Source organism: Aphelocoma coerulescens, unplaced genomic scaffold (assembly GCF_041296385.1).
Source record: "Aphelocoma coerulescens isolate FSJ_1873_10779 unplaced genomic scaffold, UR_Acoe_1.0 HiC_scaffold_75, whole genome shotgun sequence".
NCBI lineage: Eukaryota > Metazoa > Chordata > Aves > Passeriformes > Corvidae > Aphelocoma > Aphelocoma coerulescens.
Window position 1 is genome coordinate 659239 of NW_027184061.1, and position 18655 is coordinate 677893.

The window sequence follows — 18655 nt, forward strand, 5'->3', positions numbered from 1 at the left end:
CTCAGCGCCCGCATGCTCAGCTCAAAGGGCCGAGCTGGGGGTGCCTGGAAGAGCCTGGCACTGAAATGCCCTGAGCAGGAAGGCTTCAATATCTTCTGCTAACAGCATGGCAGCTCACAGCGGGGCAGAAGCATTTCCAACTGCTTCAGCAATCCCTGCACCAGTTCTTAAGGCATGTTTGGAACAAACAATTCCAAGATATGGGATTGTGGAAGCAATGGACACAGACAGGGGAACTCATTTTACAGGAAAGATCCTTCAGGGTGTTCTGGCTGCTTTAGGAACACAGTGGGACCTCCAAACGCCCTGGCACCCCCAGAGTTCGGGTCGGGTGGAAAGAATGAATGGGGAAATAAAGAGACACCTTCTGAAACTGCTGGGAGAAACCAAGATGCCACGGGTACGGCTGCTGCCATTGGCTTTGGCAGGAAGAAGAGCCAGACCCAGGGCAGATATTCAATTATCTCCCTGGAATCCATGTTGGGAATTCCTCACCCTGGTGTGATAAATGTGTGAATGATAAATGTTGTCTTTTGCATATATGATTCAAACATTTAGAAGTGATGATGGATTATGTAGAAATAGTGTTAAGGTAGGAACAAGATTAAGGTAAATTGTAACTTTGAAATAGTTGTAGTATGTTAAGAAATGTATTAATAAACACACGGTAATAAATGTCTTTTGAGCTGAGAAACTACAGAGCCAGGAACCAAGACATCTTAGAGAAACAAAGAAGATAAACCGCATGCATCCCAGGAAGATTGTTACCTCATCAGAGCTCACACCGCCCAAGGGAACTGGCAGCTGCAAATGAGGCTGGAGACTGCGGAGGCACCGGAGAGAGGGGGCCTGTCTGCAGTTCTGAAGCGATCCAGAGGACTGAGGCGGTGTCCTGCTGGGGGAAGGGGCAGAAACGGGACAGGGGGAAAGGGGAGGGAAGTGTAAATTCCTTTCTGGGTTAATGAATATGTAACAGTTCAGGAGAGTACTTAAGCCCACAGTAAAATGAATGGAGGGCGCCTCTGGCAACATTGCCAAGCGCCCCAGGCTGTGATTTGCCTTTGTTCTACTAATAAATGTTCAACATTATATTGCTAAAAATTTAGCTTCTGCATTCATTTTCTTCAGCCTTGATCCTCATACACTTAAAAGGTTGTTGGAGAGTTTTTGTCCTTCCCACAGTTTTGGTGACAAGATTACATCATTAGAAGGCGTTTTCTTAATAATCCTACTTTGATATTGTCAGCTGGGTTTGGGCCAGGGATGTGAGAGTCAATTTTTAGTCTTAGGACAAGAAGTAGCAAAAATCTTTATTGCTTTGGGGCTTTTTGTGTACGTGTGTGCGTGGCTGTTAGTGATGGCAGAATTTTGGAATGGGTTTTTCAATATTCACCTGTAGGTTGCATTTTGCAAAACCGGAAGAGCTTTAAAACTGACCCTTTCCCTCATAAACAGTTTAAAAATATGAAAAAAAAAAAGGGGGGGGGAAAAGCGCCGCTTTTGGGGAGGCCCATAGGTGAGTCACCTGATGGCTGCCCTGGAAGAGAAGCTTCCTTCCAGGCAGCCAGCAGAGGAGCTTTAGAAATGCAAATTATCTCTGCTGCGGGAAGTGTGCACAATGTCCCAGGCTCTCCTTGCCTGCCAGAGGAATTGGGCTGATTCCCTCTGCCCCTCACCCCAAGCTCTGCCTCCCTGCACAGACGGAATTTGCATCGCTAAAGGCAGAGCCCACACTGAGCATCTCTGACTCTGCTACAGAAATCCCTGAAGCTCCAAAGGAAAACAGCAAACGGAGAATGTTGGGAGAACTTCACTCACAAAAGCGGGGGGGGAATCATCCCTCTCCCCACTCCAACATCTGCTGGCACTGTCTGTGTTATACAGGGTGGGTTTGACCACTGGGCTGCTTTTGCTGCCACAAGGTCAGCGAAATCGCTTGGGAATCCAAGGATGTGATGATTTAATCAGAGAAAAGAGGTCAATTGATGCATCCCTGGCATTTTTGGGAGCACCCAAAAATGGGGAAAAGATGAACGGCCACCACAACAAATCCTACAACACCATGGAGCAGCCCCTGGGAACCCGAACAAATTCATACCAGGTGCCAGAGAACCCAGTGATCATTTCAATGCATCATTAGATTACAAGCTGTCCTCCAAACCATAACCAAGCACACAGCTCCAGCTCCTGACCTTCTCACCCACCAATCCACTCCCATGAGCAACGCCACATTTCACCCTGGGATGGCATCAGATTCTCTTTCAGCAGAAGGACCAGGAGGTTGTGGAAAATTAAAGGACTCAAAGTGCTCTTGGCAAAGAGATGGCCAAGGATAAGTGGTGAAACAGAGAACAAATGAAAGAAGAAAGCAGCTCATGTACTGCTCCAAACATGGAAAGGACGGGAATGGGACACGTTTTCGTGGTTCCCTGGCAGACCATGGGTTAAACCAATGCTGTTTCTCCTCTCAGGTGCTACAGCAACTCTCATCTTTTTACCATGCACCACACCTTGCTCAGTGCAGCTCATTCAGCAGGGGATCAAGGGCATGCAGGTGGCAGCCAGGCCTCCTGACCCAGAAACGGCTGCAAAAGGACACAGAATGAGGTCACTGAGAATAATCCCAAAACCAAAGAAAGCCCAGGAAGAACAGATTGAGGCATTTTTAAAGTTTGAAAAGAGAAGTACTGAGAAAAGAAGAAGAGGTGGGATTAAAAGAGAAGAAATTGAACGTGTCTTTACAAACAGATGCTGTGAATCCCACTGGAGATAGGGCCAGGGACTTGGAGATAAGGAAGTAACGAGAGAAACCATAAATTTGAGAAGATGTTACTAATTGACACGAACTGCTGCTCAGCCATGGTCCTGCGAAATTCCTGAACTTCCCCAAGAAGAACAAAGCCTTAACAGAGCCATGAATATCGGATGTTATACAAAGTGGGGGTGCACATTAAGGGGGACATGCATTCCCCCGAGTTGCCATTCAGCTGGGAAGGGAAACAAAGCTCTCCGCTGCTCCCGGCCCGACTTGCCCAGCCCTGCGTGTTGGCTGCCTCCGGCTCCTTGGGAAGCCCTGCAGCCTCCCGACTCCCGCCTCTAATTCGGAGCATCAGTGCATGGCTTTGATTTCCCCGAAAAAGGGAAAACCGCCCGAAACCCCTTTGGCTGAGTGCACGAGGGGAGAGATTTGTGGCACAAAACTCCCAAAGTTGTTTATGCCCAGCTTGGGAAGAACAACCCAAGCCAAGCGGAGGTGGGACCCCCCAGCAGCGCCTCTCTGCCGCCCCAGCTGAAGCCCTCGCTGGCTGCTCCAGGCGGGATGGGCAGACTGGGAGCACTGGGAAGGGGCCCCGGCTCGGGCCGCAGCCCCCGGGGCAGCCCCACGGCAGCTCCAAGGCTCCGCCAGCCGGGATGGAACGTGGGAGGGGGAGCAGGGCAAGGGCCGGGGCTGTCGGTGCCCAGGGGACACAAGGGACAGCGGGGGCACTTCACAAACATTGCATGCAAAAGATAAAATCATAAGGAAGACAAAAGCAAGACCAGCAGTGAGTCAAGATTATGAAGAGTTAAACTTTAGCTGGGAGTTAGAAGCAATTTGTACTGACTGAACCAAAAGACAAGTCAACGAAGAGTTAGAAATTTAGCCAAGAAGTATAGTGCTATTCACCATTATGTACCTGTCTGTAACTTTGCTTATAGGAAATGAACTGTCATAAGGGCAAAAGAAGCGGATAGAATTATAGCCAGCACCTAGATTGCAGGATCAAATACAGGCAGGAGGTATGGACCGTCTCCAGAAGGCTTCCCGAGGCTTGCCCACAATAGAAGGTAGAAAGTTCATGGTGACGAAGAGATCCCCGACTTCATCTTTCAAGACCACTGACTCAAATCAAGACCACCGACCCAAATCAAGAAAAGAATTGCGCACGCGCAAAGGACTAATAACCGCATTTTAATAGGAAGTGGGGAATGGGAGGTGCTGGAGATATGTATAGGATTAATATCTAACACTTTGTGAAATAAATAGAGGGCAAATAACCGTGGAAGCGGCTGGCACGTCTCTAGGAGGTGACTCCCGTGCCGCCTGCCGGCGTAATAAACGCACCACTTTCTAACTTTAATTAGTTAGAGAGTTTCTGTCCGTGAATACCGGGTTTTTTTAAATGATTCACTGGAAACGTCGAGCAGACGGAGATCTAGGAAGCAAAGGCAACACTGAGTCACTGCCAGCGTGCCCTCAGCCCCGCCAGAGCCTCAGCACCCCCACAGCCTCCCCAGTGGCTCCAAAGCCTTCTCAGCTTTTGCAGCCCTTCCATCAGCCGCTCCCTCTCGCGGCGCTCCGCGGCCTCCCCTGCGCAGGGAGCAGCGGCGCAGGAAGCGGAGCAGCCGCGCCTCTGGGGCTCGGCGCGGGGCAGCGCTCAGGCACAGAGCCCGCAGCGCAGAGACGCTCCCTGCACGGCGCCCGCTCAGCTCCGCGCCCAGAGCTTCGATGCCGGGCAGGCGGCTCGCTCGGGCTCCCGGGAGCCGGCACTGGGGCGCGGCCTGGCCCCCACAGCGCCGGGAGGGGCTGGGAGGACAGGGACGGGATTTGGGGGTCCTGGCGTTAACTGGGAGACCCTCACTGGGAACCCCCTTCCCGCTGTCCCACCTCCCCTCATCCGCCCTCTCCCACCCCTTTCCCACCGTCCCCCGAACCCCAGCTCCCCCCAGCTCGGTTTGGGGGTGACCCACCCCTTTCCCACCGTGTCCCGTCCCCGCCCCGCTCACCCGAGAGCTCCTCGCCAGCAGCCGGGGGGAAGGAGGAGGAGGAGGAGCGGGAGGAAGAGGAGGGGCAGAGGAGGAGCGGGAGCAGGAAGGGGAGCAGCGAGAGGAGGCGCCGCGTGCGTCCAGCGCTCTCTGGATCTGCAGCCCCTTCCCGCCGGGAGCATCGCTGCCCCCGCATCCCGCAGGTGACCGGGAAGGGGGACCTCGCTCCGGATATCGTGGGCGGTCCTGGGAGGGTTTCTTTTGAAGGGGGGAGGGATATTTGGAGCTCAGCCGAAGTACTTTGGGGCTCCCTGATTCTTTTCTTCGGGACGCGGCGGGTGGAACGAGGTTTGGATCTTGCAGGACTCCAAAGCTGCCCCGAAATGCCCTTTGGGTGGATACTGCGGGGTCCCCGGGAGGTGTTTTTTGGGGATGTCGCGGTGGCGGCTGCCGGCAGGGCCCCGGCGGTGGGTGGCGGGTGCGGGGTCCCGGGAGCCACGTGGCGATCGCCCGGTACCGGCGCTGGGGGGGAGGGGAGGAGCCTTGAGAGGGGGGAGAGAGAAAAGCGGGGAGCCCCGGGAGTCCCGGGCCCTGAAATGGGGGCCTGGAGAGGGGGGACCCCGGCAGCCGGGAGTGGGGTGAGCTTGGAGAAGGGGCAGCCCCGAGAAGGGATGAGCCTGGAGAGGGGGAACCCCTGGGACCCCAAAGTGGGGAACCCCTGGGACCCCAAAGTGGGGACCCCAGAGAGGGGGGACCCCCGGCACCCCGAAGCAGAGAGCCAGGGGAGGAGGGACCCCTGGGACCCCAAAACCCTCGGCATCCCTTAGTGCAGCCCCTGAGAGGGGGACCCGTGGGACCCTCAGCAGCCCAGAGAAGGGGGACTCCCAGAACCCCAAAATAGGCAGACCAAAGAGGAGGCACCCCTGGGATTCCCTGGAAGTCTGGAGCGGGCAGAGACCCTGCAGAGGAGGGACCTTCAATATATGCAAGGCCCGCAGCATCCAGGACAAGGGGGACCCCCAGAACCCCATAGTGGAGAGACCAGAGTGGGGGAAGCTCAGTGAGGGATATTTTCCTCTGAGTCTTGATGTTTCAGAGTTTTTCATAGACACAAGATATGTGGTGACTCCTAGAGATGGACTTGGGCAGGAGGAACCCCCAAGCCAATGCGCTCACCCCTTGTTTTTCCCTCCAAAACAGGACTTCTCATTCCCAAACCTTGGCTGAATGGAGGAGGAGGAGGAGGCTGTGAAGAAGAGGACGATGCTCCGGGAGCCCCAGGCAGGTGAGGAGGAAGTCAGTGCCCCTTTCCCTTCTCTTCTGCTCCATCTCCCAGCCCAGCATTGCCCCCGGCTGCAGGACAACCCCGCTGCCGACGCCGTCCTGCCAGGGACGGACTGGGGGGATCTCCTTCCCCTTCCCTGTGGCACAGAGGCAAATCCCATCCTCTCCTTGTCTTTCTTCTCCTTGTTCCTTTTCCTTGCTTGCTTGCTTCCTTCCTTCCCCTCTTTCTACTTGTTCCTTCTTGTTTCTTTTTCTTCTTGTTCCTTCCTTTTCCTTGTTCCTTCATCTTCATTCTCCCTTTTTTCTTCTTGTCCCTTCCTCTCCTTCTTCCTTCTCTACCCTTCTTCCTCTCCTTGTGCTTTCCTTCCTCTTTCCTTGTTCCTTCCTCTTCTTGTCCCTTCTTCTCCTTGTCCTTGCTCCCCCAGGCACTGAGCTGCAGATGGAGACCAAGGAGGACAAATCCCCGTGGCAGAACTTCATGGAAGAGGCTGCTTTGAGTGGCTCAACAGCACAGGAATCACATGGGGAGGAAAAGCCAAAGGGATCCCCCACAAGGAGGGGCTCCAAAGCCAGCCCAGGGTGCTCTGAGGAGAAGAGGCCCCCCCTCTGCTTCATCCAGAGGTCCAACCTGGTGGTCCATGAGCAGCTTCACACTGGGGAGAAGCCCTATAAGTGCTTGGAATGTGGGAAGAGCTTCAGCCACACCTCCCACCTCTTCATCCACCACCAGATACACACAGGGGGATGGCCCTACAAGTGCTTGGAATGTGGGAAGAGCTTCAGCCACAGCTTCAGCCTGATCCGCCACTATAGGATCCACACTGGGGAATGGCCCTACAAGTGCTTGCAGTGTGGGAAGAGCTTCTGCCAGAGCTCCAGCCTGACCTGCCACCAGGAGATGCACGCCAGGGGAGGGCCCTTCGAGTGTCCTGAGTGTGGGAAGATGTTTCAGTGGATCTCCTATCTCATTGTACATCAGCAAACACACACAGGGGAGAGGCCCTTCCGCTGCACAGACTGTGGGAAGAGCTTCAAGGGGGGCTCCCAACTCACCAGCCACCAGCGCATCCACACCAGGGAGAGGCCTTAGAGTGCCCCGAGTGTGGGAAGAGCTTCTCCTGGAGCTCGTCCTTGAGGAAACACCAGCAGAGGCACCAGTAAGGGAATCCCTGCGAGTGCCCCAAGTGTGGGAAGAGCTTCAGGCACTGCTCCAACTCCATCTTAAAACTCGAGGTGCTGCTGACTGAAAAGCTCTTCCAGAACCCTGTACTTCAGACACTTATGAATCCTCTTCTCTTATTAAATGCCGTAAAATATTACCGTGTCCTGCACCCGTAGGGAGGAGGAGAGAAGAGCCATCAGGCATAAATATGCAGCAAGATTGATTGATTTAATTATTTTACAAACTCTTTTATAGCCTTTTTTCTTCATAGTCTAACTGGATAAAGGATCAGCCACCCCTTGGTGTGATTGGCTAAAATCCTAAAACATCCACTGTCAAAATATTTTTCTACTGTACTATAAACAAGGCTTCTCAAGGTTGCACGTGTTTCATTGTTTATAGAACTCTGCTGCTATCTTCTGTGAGAGAGAAAAGTCTCTCACGGATTTAGAAAATAGCAAGAAAATTCTTGCTAGCAGCATTTTTGTATCCACATTCTCTTTTCCATTCTTTGTCTTTTTCCTGGCCTCTTTACTGACCTTTATTCTTGTACAAATTGTCTGTCCCAGTAAGTCCTTCTTTGCTGAACTGATGCTTTCTTCTTCAATGCAAATCTGCAAAGCAGAAGGAAAGCAGCCCCTTGGAATGGCCTCAGTGGAGCAGCACTCCCTGGCACAGCCTCTTCTCCCGCCCTCAGGCAAGGGACCAACAAGGCAGCACCAGCCTTGTCAGAGCTGGGCAAGGACAAGAGAGAGAGCAGATGCCAACAGGGGCTTTGTGCTGCACCAAGGGACGTTTGGGTTGGGCATTAGGAAGAACTTTTGCCCAGAAAGGGGCATTAGATATTGGAATGGGCTGGCCAGGTGGGGGTGGAGCCACCATTGGGGAGGTGCTTAAGGAAAGCCTGGGTGTGGCACTCAGGGCTCTCCTGGTTGCCGTGGTGGCAATGGGGCACAGGTTGGACTCGATGATCTCCCAGGGCTCTTCCAAGCCAATGCATTCGGTGATTCTGTGACATCACAGGCTCTGGGGACAGTGTGGTGGCTGTCAGCTGTCCCCAGCCCGTCGCCGTGCCCAGAGCCCGGGCAGCACTCGGCACGGAGCCACGGCCAGAGCCAGCGTGGAGGTGGCGGCTCATCCCACAGAGCACCATGGCCAGCCAGGGCTTCTCCTGGCTGCTGCAGTTCTGTGTGCTGCTGATGCTGGCCCATCCCCTCCACCCTTCCAGCCATCCTGAGGGGGACATGGGCAGCTCGGCTTTGCCTCACGACGAGCTGGAGCCGCAGGACTCCACGGGCCCTGGGATGACCCCCTTGGTGGATGTGGTGCTGATTTCTTGGACATGCTTGGCCCTGGAGCTGCTGATCATGGGCCTTGTCCTGGGATGGTTCTGGAGACGCTGGGGAGAGGTGAGGGAGGGGGGTCAGGCAGGCGGCACAGTGCTGGGGCCGGCAGCCACCAAAGCCTTGGGCCAAGCCGGTGTTGGGCGAGGCCTGAGAGCCGCCGTGGCAGAGCAAAGCCGGGTTGGACCTGAGGGTGCTGGGCCTCTCGGGCCGCCCTTCGGCCACGGCCCCTCGGCAGAGGGGGCTGAGCCCCTGGGCGGGAATCGGGCCCAGCCTGAGCCCCAGGGACACCAGGCAGAGGCGGCCGGAGCTCTTCTTGCTGCAGCCTCTGCCCGGGGCAGCCCAGCCAGGCCCAAGTCTCTCGCGGAGAGGCCAAGGGCAGCGCCAGAGGGCTCAGCCCCGCTCGGCCCCTCTGCCCCTTCCATCGGGCTCCCTGGGCCGGGCCGTGCAGGAGAAGCGCCAGAGCCCCTGGGGCTGTGCAGGACGCGCTGCCGGGGACGTGGCTGCCCCAAGGAGCTGCTGCGGCTGCTGAGGCACAACCGCGCCCGGATGCGGCTGTGCCGGCACCACCGCTCTCTGCAGAGGCCCAGAGCCAAGACACCAGCAAAAGGGGGCAGCTGCAGGAGGAGGAGACCCCGAGGCTCCCCTCAGCGCTGACTCTCCAGCTCCAGCTCAGTGCTCAGCTTGCAGGGCATCGCGGGGGATGCGTGACCAGTGCCCAGCCCGGGCACTGCAACATCCCCCAGCTTAGGGGTCAGTGAAGCCCCCCATCCTCAGCCGCAGAGCTCCCAGCTACCTTTTCCCCCAGAAGCTGAAGTTTCCATGACTGTTCCAGTTCCAAACTCTTGACCCTTGGAGGCATAAGGTTCTCACCCCGTAATCTTCCAGTCACCCCCCAGCAGTCAAGTTAATCAAGTTCACATTTTCTAGATATTGCTGTGTCATTTCCTTGATATCCATGTGAGAGGGGACACAGTGATGGATGGGTTTGCATGGGAGCTGCAGAGCCCCGGAATGGAGAGCCTGAGTGTCCCAGCAGGATTTGCAGGAGTGTGGAGGGCAGCTGGAAAGAAGATGGTGGGCAATATTCTCCTGCCTCCATCTTCCAAGGAAGCTTTGATTCGATCCCTGTCTGCATTCTGCCATGGGGCCTCCAGAGGCCCAGGGAGGTGTCTGGGTGGCCCCAGAAGGCGCTTGCAGAACCCTGGGGCAGCAGGGAAGGGGCAGGAGCATCCCTGTGGTGCTGTGAGAGACACCCAGAGGGGGCCACCCCTGGGGCCCGGGCAAGAGCTGCATTCAGGCAGCCAAATTCATGCAGGGTCTGCCCAGGCTCTGCCCAGGATCAGTCCAGCGAGCTCCACTCCTGTCTCACCTCTTTGTATTTTCTTTGTATTTCTCTGTATTTACTTCTGTGTATTGATCCTGATGACCCTCAAAATGCCATTAGAAATCATTTTCCCTCTAAATAAATACTGACTTATTTTGGTTTTAGGAATTAACCATGGGTAGTCCCTGCTTAAATGACTTCTCTGTGACTTATTCTGCAGTTTGCTCCTTTACAGCACCATCAACCACCTCTCTTAAAATACAGATCCCTCATTGGAAGCAGGGAATTCACCTGGATCCCCTCCTGGGACCCCCCTGGATCCTCCTGGACCCCTCCCCCCCCCCCCCCCCCGAGGACCCTCCACACCCACACCCTGTGGGACCCCTGTGCTGGGCTGGGCTGAACTCCCGGGCCCTGCGGCCAAAGTCTGCCTGGAATCCTCTGGGTTTAGCCCAAAGTGGGGAAAGCTCCGGGAGCCACAGATCCATTTTGTCCTGCGGCTGTGGGGCCTCACCCCCAAGGGAGCAGGATTGGGCGCTGTAACCCCAATCCCTTATTCCAAATCTCCTTCTCCCTCTCCCTCTGCCTCTTCTCTCTCTCTCTGACACTTTACCATGCCATAAATCGAATCTCTCCTGATGGGAGAGATTTTGCTGAAAGTCCTTGCAAGGAGTTTAAAAGATAAAGCGAGACGTCTTCTCGCTTCTAGATAGTTGTTTATTAAGTCTTATCAGAGGAACTGAGCCACTAGCGTGACCCAGGTACAGCATGGAAGGAGGAAAAGTAGGAGTGAGAGTGAGAGAGAGCCATTATCAAGATTTACACAGCCTTTTAAAGACATTTTAACCAATAGTTACTAAAACTTACATTATTTTTACTTTCTTACCAATTATTCAGTAACACGACTAGGAACTGCAGAATTTTCCATCCAGTCATTCCAAACCACTTTTACTGCAGAATATGGAGTAGTAGAAGATGGAGAAGAAGGTTTAGAGAACAGCAACAATCCTCCATTTTGATATTTCTTACTCTTATCTATATACTATAAAGAGAAGCCCAAAACCTCTAAATTTTTCACCCTGTGACAATCTTACATAGTAGTCTATAACCTAATTCACACCACTGTATTTTCTAGTTGTTGTCTGACTGTTGGTAATTTTTTCTGAGGTTTAAAGCTATACCAGTGTTGTCCAGGGGGGTAAAAACCCTTAAAAACAGGCAGAGAAATATTCTCGTCACTCTGGGTTCCTACATCTCCCCCTCCTGTTTGAACCAAAAACACTTCCTTGACAGCTTTGTCTAGCACAGTGGAGTATACAAGGTACAAATACTGAAAGAATTACAACAATAGTTAAAACATATAAACCTGCCTTCAAAATTTTTCTCCATAAAGGTGTAAGGTCAAACCAATTGAACAAATCGTTCAACAATGATCCATTTTCTTCTCCAAGTTTAGCTATTCCATCCTCTAATTGCCATATACTTTCATGGATGGATTTCGAATGATCTGACAAATTCATACAACACATACCTTCAAATTCTTCACATCCATGTCCATGCACTAATAGAAGATAATCAATTGCTGCTCTGTTTTGCAGAGTCGCTTGTCTCACGCTCTGAACATCAGTTAACACATTGCTCAGTGCAAGAGAGACAGCACGAGAGTTCTTACTTAGCCAACAGCCCAAGTGATCCAATTGTCTCAAGGCTGCTCCTGCAGCAGCACCAGGTAAAAGGAGAGCTGCAGAAAACCTTTGTCCAAAATTCCAAGCTACAAATTTATCATTACAATCAGATTTATATTGCTCAACAAATCTTTTCTCCTTTCTCTTCTGTTCTTTTATCATTTTTGCGTTAGGCGTTAGCAAAGAAAGCTTTCCAAAGCTGCATGGACCGCCCTTGACATTTGAGGCCAAATTCTGTCTCCACAAATGAGAAACATCCCTCGCGGCAATTGCAATGGATCCTGGTTGAACGATATGCTCATCTTTATTGTTGAATTGCACCAAGATGTTGCATTTCTATACATTTTGTAATTTGGAGTGACATCTGTTATCTTGGTTTTATTTTGTTTCAACCCTGGAGAATGAATACTACACAAAACTCCATTTTTATTGAACCAAGAATTTCCAGTTCCTGAGGTTCGTAAGGAGCCTCCGGAAGGGATTTGGTCCAAACATCCCAATTCTCCACTGGATTTGAACCGAATTGTGAAAGTTTTAGATTAGCATGTTTGGAAGGTGGCCATTTGTCTGCTGGTAGACAGACTAAACATGTTGAAAATGGCTTCTTTGGTCTTGAATGAGTTAGACAGATGGTATCTAGGCCTGATGCATTGGCCAAAGTCTCCCAGACATTTTCTTTTGGTTGCATTACTGGGAAAGCTGTATTGCTTAAGGCAAACAGTGAGATGATAAGGCACAAGTGTAATACCTGATTGAGCTTCATTCTCAACAGCTTTATCCCACATAGGAATCTCTGATCTGTAACAGAACTTCTAACACACTCTTACATACAAAATTTACACCATTAACTTTCCCACTTTTTGCATAATATTCAGTCCACAGTTCTTGCACAAAAAAACAATTGATGTCTGTGGCATCGACAGTAGCGTTGACACTGATTCACGTCTACGCGCTCGCCTCCTTGTTCCCGGAGTCGATTCCTGCTTGTTTCTGGACTTGATAAGGTTTCACGTTTTTTGCTGGAATCCACTTCGGTCCTGCACCTGTTGAGACACAAGCATATCCCTTGCCCCAAGTTATTAGTTGAAATGGGCCCTCGATCTTTCCCGTCTCTAAATCTTTGATCAAAACTAAAGGATTTTCTCTCAATTTTGCCTGAGTACTATTTGAAAAATGCCTGATAATTGGTGGAGTAGGTTCTGAAAAGGAGCTATTCAGGAAGTTTAAAACATACAAAGCTTTATTCAATCACATCTGAAGCGTAGCCTCTGCTTCCCCCCTTTTCTGTTTATCCAAAAGAGATTTTAAGGTATGGTGTGTTCTCTCAATGATGGCTTGGCCTGTAGAAGAATTAGGAATGCCAAATATATGATGAACACCCCAATTCTTCAAAAATGTGTCAAGGGTTCGTCCTTTGTAAGCTGGACCATTGTCAGTTTTAATTTCCTGAGGAACACCCAATGCTGCAAATGCTTGTAAAAAATGTCCACATGCATGTTTCGCTGTTTCGCCTATGTCTTGGTTTTGAAAGACAGTCTGCTAAGGAAGGCAGAAGCCTCCCTTGAAGTGGCAGATATAACCCCTTTTTCCTCCAAGTTATTATAATTTTGAAATCAAGGGCCTTTAGGCAAAGATGTGGGAAATAGGAATAACAGTTCTTTACTATATATATATACATATATATATATAACCAACAAAACAATATCACCTATGGCAGTAACAGCAAACAATCACAAACTCAGTCCCAGCCTTCTCGGCTGTCAGGCCCTTTCCCCTCGGGTGCAGTTCCGCTCGCAGCCGGCAGGGGCGCTGGCGGCTCCCGGTGAGCAGGGCAGGTGCGATGGTTCCCCCGCGGCTGCAGGGGGCGCTCCGGAGCGAGCTCAGGGAGCACACGGCACTGGTGCCCTGGGATCCCGGGAAGGGATGGAACAAAGATTTCAAAAACCCCCTGGACAGCCGATCCCGGTGTCTGGCCAGACCCTCGGGAACAGCAGGCTGGAATGGCAGGCTGAAACAGCAGGGATGAGCACAAATCCCGCGTGGCAGACAAGATGTATCAAAATTCTGGAGCTGCGGTGGGAACCCGCGGAGGTCTCGGCAGGCAGGGAGAGCGGGCCTACAGAGCAGCGAAAGCTTGAAGCAATGGCAGGGGAAGGGCAGCCGCAGCCTGGCTCCCAGTGGGGCAGGGAAGGCGGGCTTGGGAATCCCGGGGTCTCTCTGGTAGAAGGAAAGCAGCCGGAGAAGCAGCCTCTCTCTCCGTCATCCAAAACGCCAGGGACTGACTGCCCACACAGCCAGGTGAAAAAAAGAGTAGCAAGATGCACCCCTCTGTCTATGGCCAGGTCTGTTGTTTTTCTTAAGCACCCAGTAATTTGTCCCCGTGGCAACATGTATGGGGAAAATTCCTTTAACAGAAAAAAAAACCCAGGAGAACTCCCAAAACCCCAACATTCTGTTACGAGCTTCCTGCAGATTGTTCCATCTCTGCTCTCCATATGGAAAGATACAAAAATCCCTTTCGGTTCACACATTTAAATGTCTGATGGGTCACACGGTGGTACCTGTACAGATACACGTCTGGAGAGAAAGCCAAACATCCATCGCACTCTCTCAACACCCACAGAGCCTGAACCAAACTCTACAAGGCCACGCAGCTTTACACAGAAATTCATACATCGATAAAACTGTACAACGGGATGCAGGTTTACACAGAAATTGATACACAGGAAAACACAACAATCTGTGCTGTGTGAATACACTGACTTCTGTATAAAAATGGCTCCACCCGGCAGGAACCGATCCAGAGCTGTGCGATTACCAAAGGACCCATCGACACTTCCATACCCTTGGAACTAAAGACACAGGACTGTAGAGCTCTCCCACTGCGTACATTCCTGTCTGGGGGTGACTTTATGATGTGTATCCCCTATCGCTGCTCTCTGCCCAAAAATCAATCCTGTGCCTTTCTGTGCCTTTAAACTGAGCCCGACGGGGGAGAGAGAAAACACCGAGCGAACTTTTCAAAGCGGTTGTTCAAGGACACAGACACACACTCCTCTGCGTTCTGCTGCGGCAGCGAGAAGAGCGGAGGGAGCGCCCTGCTTGCTTTCCAGCGCGCTTTTGGCTCCTTTTCTCCGGAGGGAGACGGAGAGTTGAAGTTTGTTTTCCTGGGACTTGGGCTTTTTCCCTTCTTCTCTTCTGGACTGTTTCAACATCAGAACACACCGGGAAAATTTTCCACCAAGGCCCTGGGAGGACACCAACCCAGCTCCAAAGAGGAGGAGAGAGAGCACACTTACAGAAGGACTCTGAAATCTTCCCAAGTTTCTCTCCACAGCGAGAGGTTTTAGTATTCAGCATTATTACCCTTTTGCTGTGTGTTTGTTAAATAAATATGTTCTTTTTCTCTTTCACTTTCCTCAGAGGAAAATATTTTTTGGCAGACCTGGTGGGAGAGGGCTGGTTGTAACCTGCCATCTGTCAGAGGATACTTTCCTGCAAATTTGTCCAAAGCAGCCACTAAAATAAGTCAGTATTTATTTTGAGGGAAAATGATTTCTAATGGCATTTTGAGGGTCAACAAATACAAAGATAATAATAAGGATAAATACAAAGAAATAAATACAAAGAAATACAAAGAAAATACAAAGCGGTGAAAGAGGACAGGAGCTCACTGGACTGGTCCTTGGCAGCGCCTGGGCAGGCCCTGCATGAATTTGGCTGCCTGAATGCAGCTCTTGCCCGGGCCCCAGGGGTGGCCCCCTCTGGGTGTCTCTCCCAGCACCACAGGGATGCTCCTGCCCCTTCCCTGGTGCCCCAGGGTTCTGCAAGCGCCTTCTGGGGCCACCCAGACACCTCCCTGGGCCTCTGGAGGCCCCATGGCACAATGCAGACAGGGACTGAATCAAAGCTTCCTTGGAAGATGGAGGCAGGAGAATATTGCCCACCATCTTCTTTCCAGCTGCCCTCCACACTCCTGCAAATCCTGCTGGGACACTCAGGCTCTCCATTCCAGGGCTCTGCAGCTGCCATGCAAACCCATCCATCACTGTGTCCCCTCTCGCATGGATATCAAGGAAATGACACAGCAATATCTAGAAAATGTGAACTTGATTAATTTGACTGCTCTAAAATTCTACAACTCGAGGATGACTGGAAGACTACAGGCTGAGAACGTTATGCCTCCAAAAAGGGTCAAGAGTTTGGAACTGGAACAGTCATGGAAACTTCAGCTTCTGGGGGAAAAGGTGCCCTTCCTCCTCTCTCCCTTTGCTTTATACATCTGATCTGGGTCATATGGTTGGAACATCCCCTTGGCTGATTTGGGTCCGCTGGCCTGGCTGTGTCCCCTGCCAGGATCCTGCCCACTCCCATCCCCTCTGATGGGGGAAGGAATGGCAGAGGGACAGCGCTGCTGGGCAGTAGCCAGAACACCGCTCTGTTACCAGCACCCATCCAGCTACCAATGCAAAGCACAGCCCTGGAAGGCCCGTGAACTTTCCCTCAGGCAGACGCAACATGCGGGACTTGAGCTGCCAGCAGCCCAGGTCACCCTCTGCCAGCCCCGCTCCTTGGACCTTGTGTCCCCACAAGCAGACACAAAGTGTTTCTGCTGCTCCCCCTCCTGCACAAATCCACTGAGAGCTGGGATTTTTCCAAGTCTCGTGTCTCCGTTGTGCCGTATTCCCAAAGAAGCAGCAGCCCCTCCCGATGAACACAGCGAGTTGCACGGATGCTTGTCAGCTCCACTGCCTGCCTAGAAATCTGGAAACTGCTTCTAAATGCTGCTCCCTTCAGCTCTGGGGCACCGACTGACACAGAGCTGGGAAACAAATGCCCTGGCTGCTGGCTGACAAGGTGAGTTCCGCCAGAGTCAGAGCTCTGTGGGAAATCTCTATCCACGCCTCTCCTTTGAATAGATCCGCACAGGGGGTGCGCAGGGACGTGTCCTGTATGGGAAGGAAGGAGTGTGCCAGCACCGTGGCTGACACTTTCCCTCTCCATGTGCGTTCCACAGCCACGGGTACACAGGCGTGATGGAAACCCTCGCACAGCCAGAGCCTTCTGTCCCTGCAGAACGGAGCGCGGCGGGTGGGGGCGGTTGGTGGGCAGCGAGTCCCGGACAGCGGGCGAGATCCGGCTCCACAGCTGCCAGGCCCTGCTAAGGCTTAATGCCGCCTCCTCGGCAACAGGAAAGGCCTTCAGCCTCGTCCCTGCCCAGAGGGGCAGCGCTGGCCTGGCTGCACAGCTCGTTTTCCCCACAGGTTGCAGGAGATGAGATCACAACGCTTGCAAACAGCGACTGCGAGCCACAGCTCTGGGTGCTCACCATGAACCTCAGCTCTGCCAGCGCTGTCTGCCCCAGGCTCCAGGGGATGCAGTGGGAGCCCGGCTGGGCTCTGCCCTGGGGCCATCCTCCAGGGACAGCTGCACACAGGGAGCATTTGGTTGCCACAAAGAGCCAGGCCATGGCTGCAGGGAGCTGCTCCAGGTGTGGCCTGCACTGCTGTGTGCTGCGCTCTGGGGCTGCTGCTCCCCGCAGAGGGGACTGCACTAGGGTGCCAGAGGAGACAGAGAAGCTCCAGCTTAAGCCTAACTGGGCTGGGTGGCTGGGCTGGGAAGAGTGGCGAGGGTCAAGGGCATTCACAGAGCTCATCCTGCTCTGTGAAGAACGAGGAAAAGGAAGTGGGAACCCAGCAGTGAGCAGAGCTGAGGCCTGGAGAGCAGCTCTGAATGACCCCCAAATCTCACCAGAGCTCTGAGACATTGCTGTTCTTCAGCCAGTGACAACATGACTCCCTAAACCTGGGGCTCACTCTTCCTCGTGGCCAGGGGCATCAAGGAAGGCTACAGTGCAATGGGGACTGCGGTGAGCTGGGAACTCACTGGGGGAAAGAGGGAGCACTTGTGGAGCAAAAGGCAGGTGGGGGAGAGAACTGTTGAGAGAAAGGCTGAGCTTCAGCTTGAGCAAGCTGAAAAATGGCATTGGGGGTCATCCCAGACTGATTTCATTTCAGAAGTTACTGAACAAGTTTGTTATTGGGGGGGTGTCATATTTTCCCCTGGAGGTGCACGCTCTGCAAACTTGAGCTGCACTGCCGAGCTGCTCAAGCACGTCTCTGCTGCAGGTCACGGCGTTTCTTCTTTGGCTTCTCGTGGCCCCGGGGCTGAGCCGCAGCAGAGCCCTGGCGGAGCCCAGAGCAGCCTCAGCATCCACAGAGCCCGGCTGCAAGGAGAGAAAGCAGAAAGCGCCCGTCAGCTGAAGGCTCCCGTCCCCCTTGTCCCAGCCGCCCGCGGTGCCCAGGCCGTGCTGGCCGCGCTCAGAGCGCTGCCCAAAGCTGCCCAGCATTGCTGCCTCTGGCAGGAGAGCAGGAGGGCAGGACACGTGCCCAGCCTGCAGCCGGCCGTGGCACAGCCACCTCCTCAGCAGCTGCCCAGAGCGGGATGCTGCTGCGCTCGCTGCCGTCTCCCAAAAGCCCTTATCCCAGCCGTGCCAAGAGGACGGGCACCCACCTCACGCCTCCCGCCGCCAGAAGAAAAGCTGCTCCCAAACGGTGTCCTCAGCCCTTCTCCAAGGGCACGTCCCACCCACGCCACAGCTGCTCCCAAGCACTTCACCATCCGGACCAGACAGCACCTAGAACGCTTCCTTTGGAAAAACAAACCATAAATCAATGAAAAGAGATTACAGACAAAAACGGAAAACAAGGAAAATGGTAAAAAATCTTGTCTCTGCTGGGGCCTTGAGGAAGGCCCAAGCCCACCATGCGAGGGAAAAACCCACCCACAGGCCAGGGCAGCCCACGCTTTCTGCCTTCCCCGTGCACTGCCCCCAAAAGTCATGCTGAGCCCAAAGCCAACAAGGGCAGTGGAGCAGCCCAAGCCCTTCCTTGCCTGCAGAGCGAAGCAGCCCATGCACAGCTTCTGGTGTCCAACCTCTGCTCCCACCATGGGGCTTTGTTTGTGTCGAGCTGGCTGCCCCAGCCCCAGCCCCAGTGCAGGGGCCACGGTGGGTGCTGGGGATTGTTGGCAGGGCCAGGAGCAGACTCCCAGTTCAAAACCAGCCCAGCCCATCCCCCCAGCCCTGCCAAAAAGCAGCTTGGCAGCC

The 18655-nt window shown here is 53.2% G+C and overlaps 1 pseudogene; it reads left to right on the forward strand.

Annotated features, from left to right (window-relative positions):
• Positions 1–18655, forward strand: part of LOC138102437 (uncharacterized) — a 705988-nt pseudogene that overhangs the window by 86362 nt on the left and 600971 nt on the right.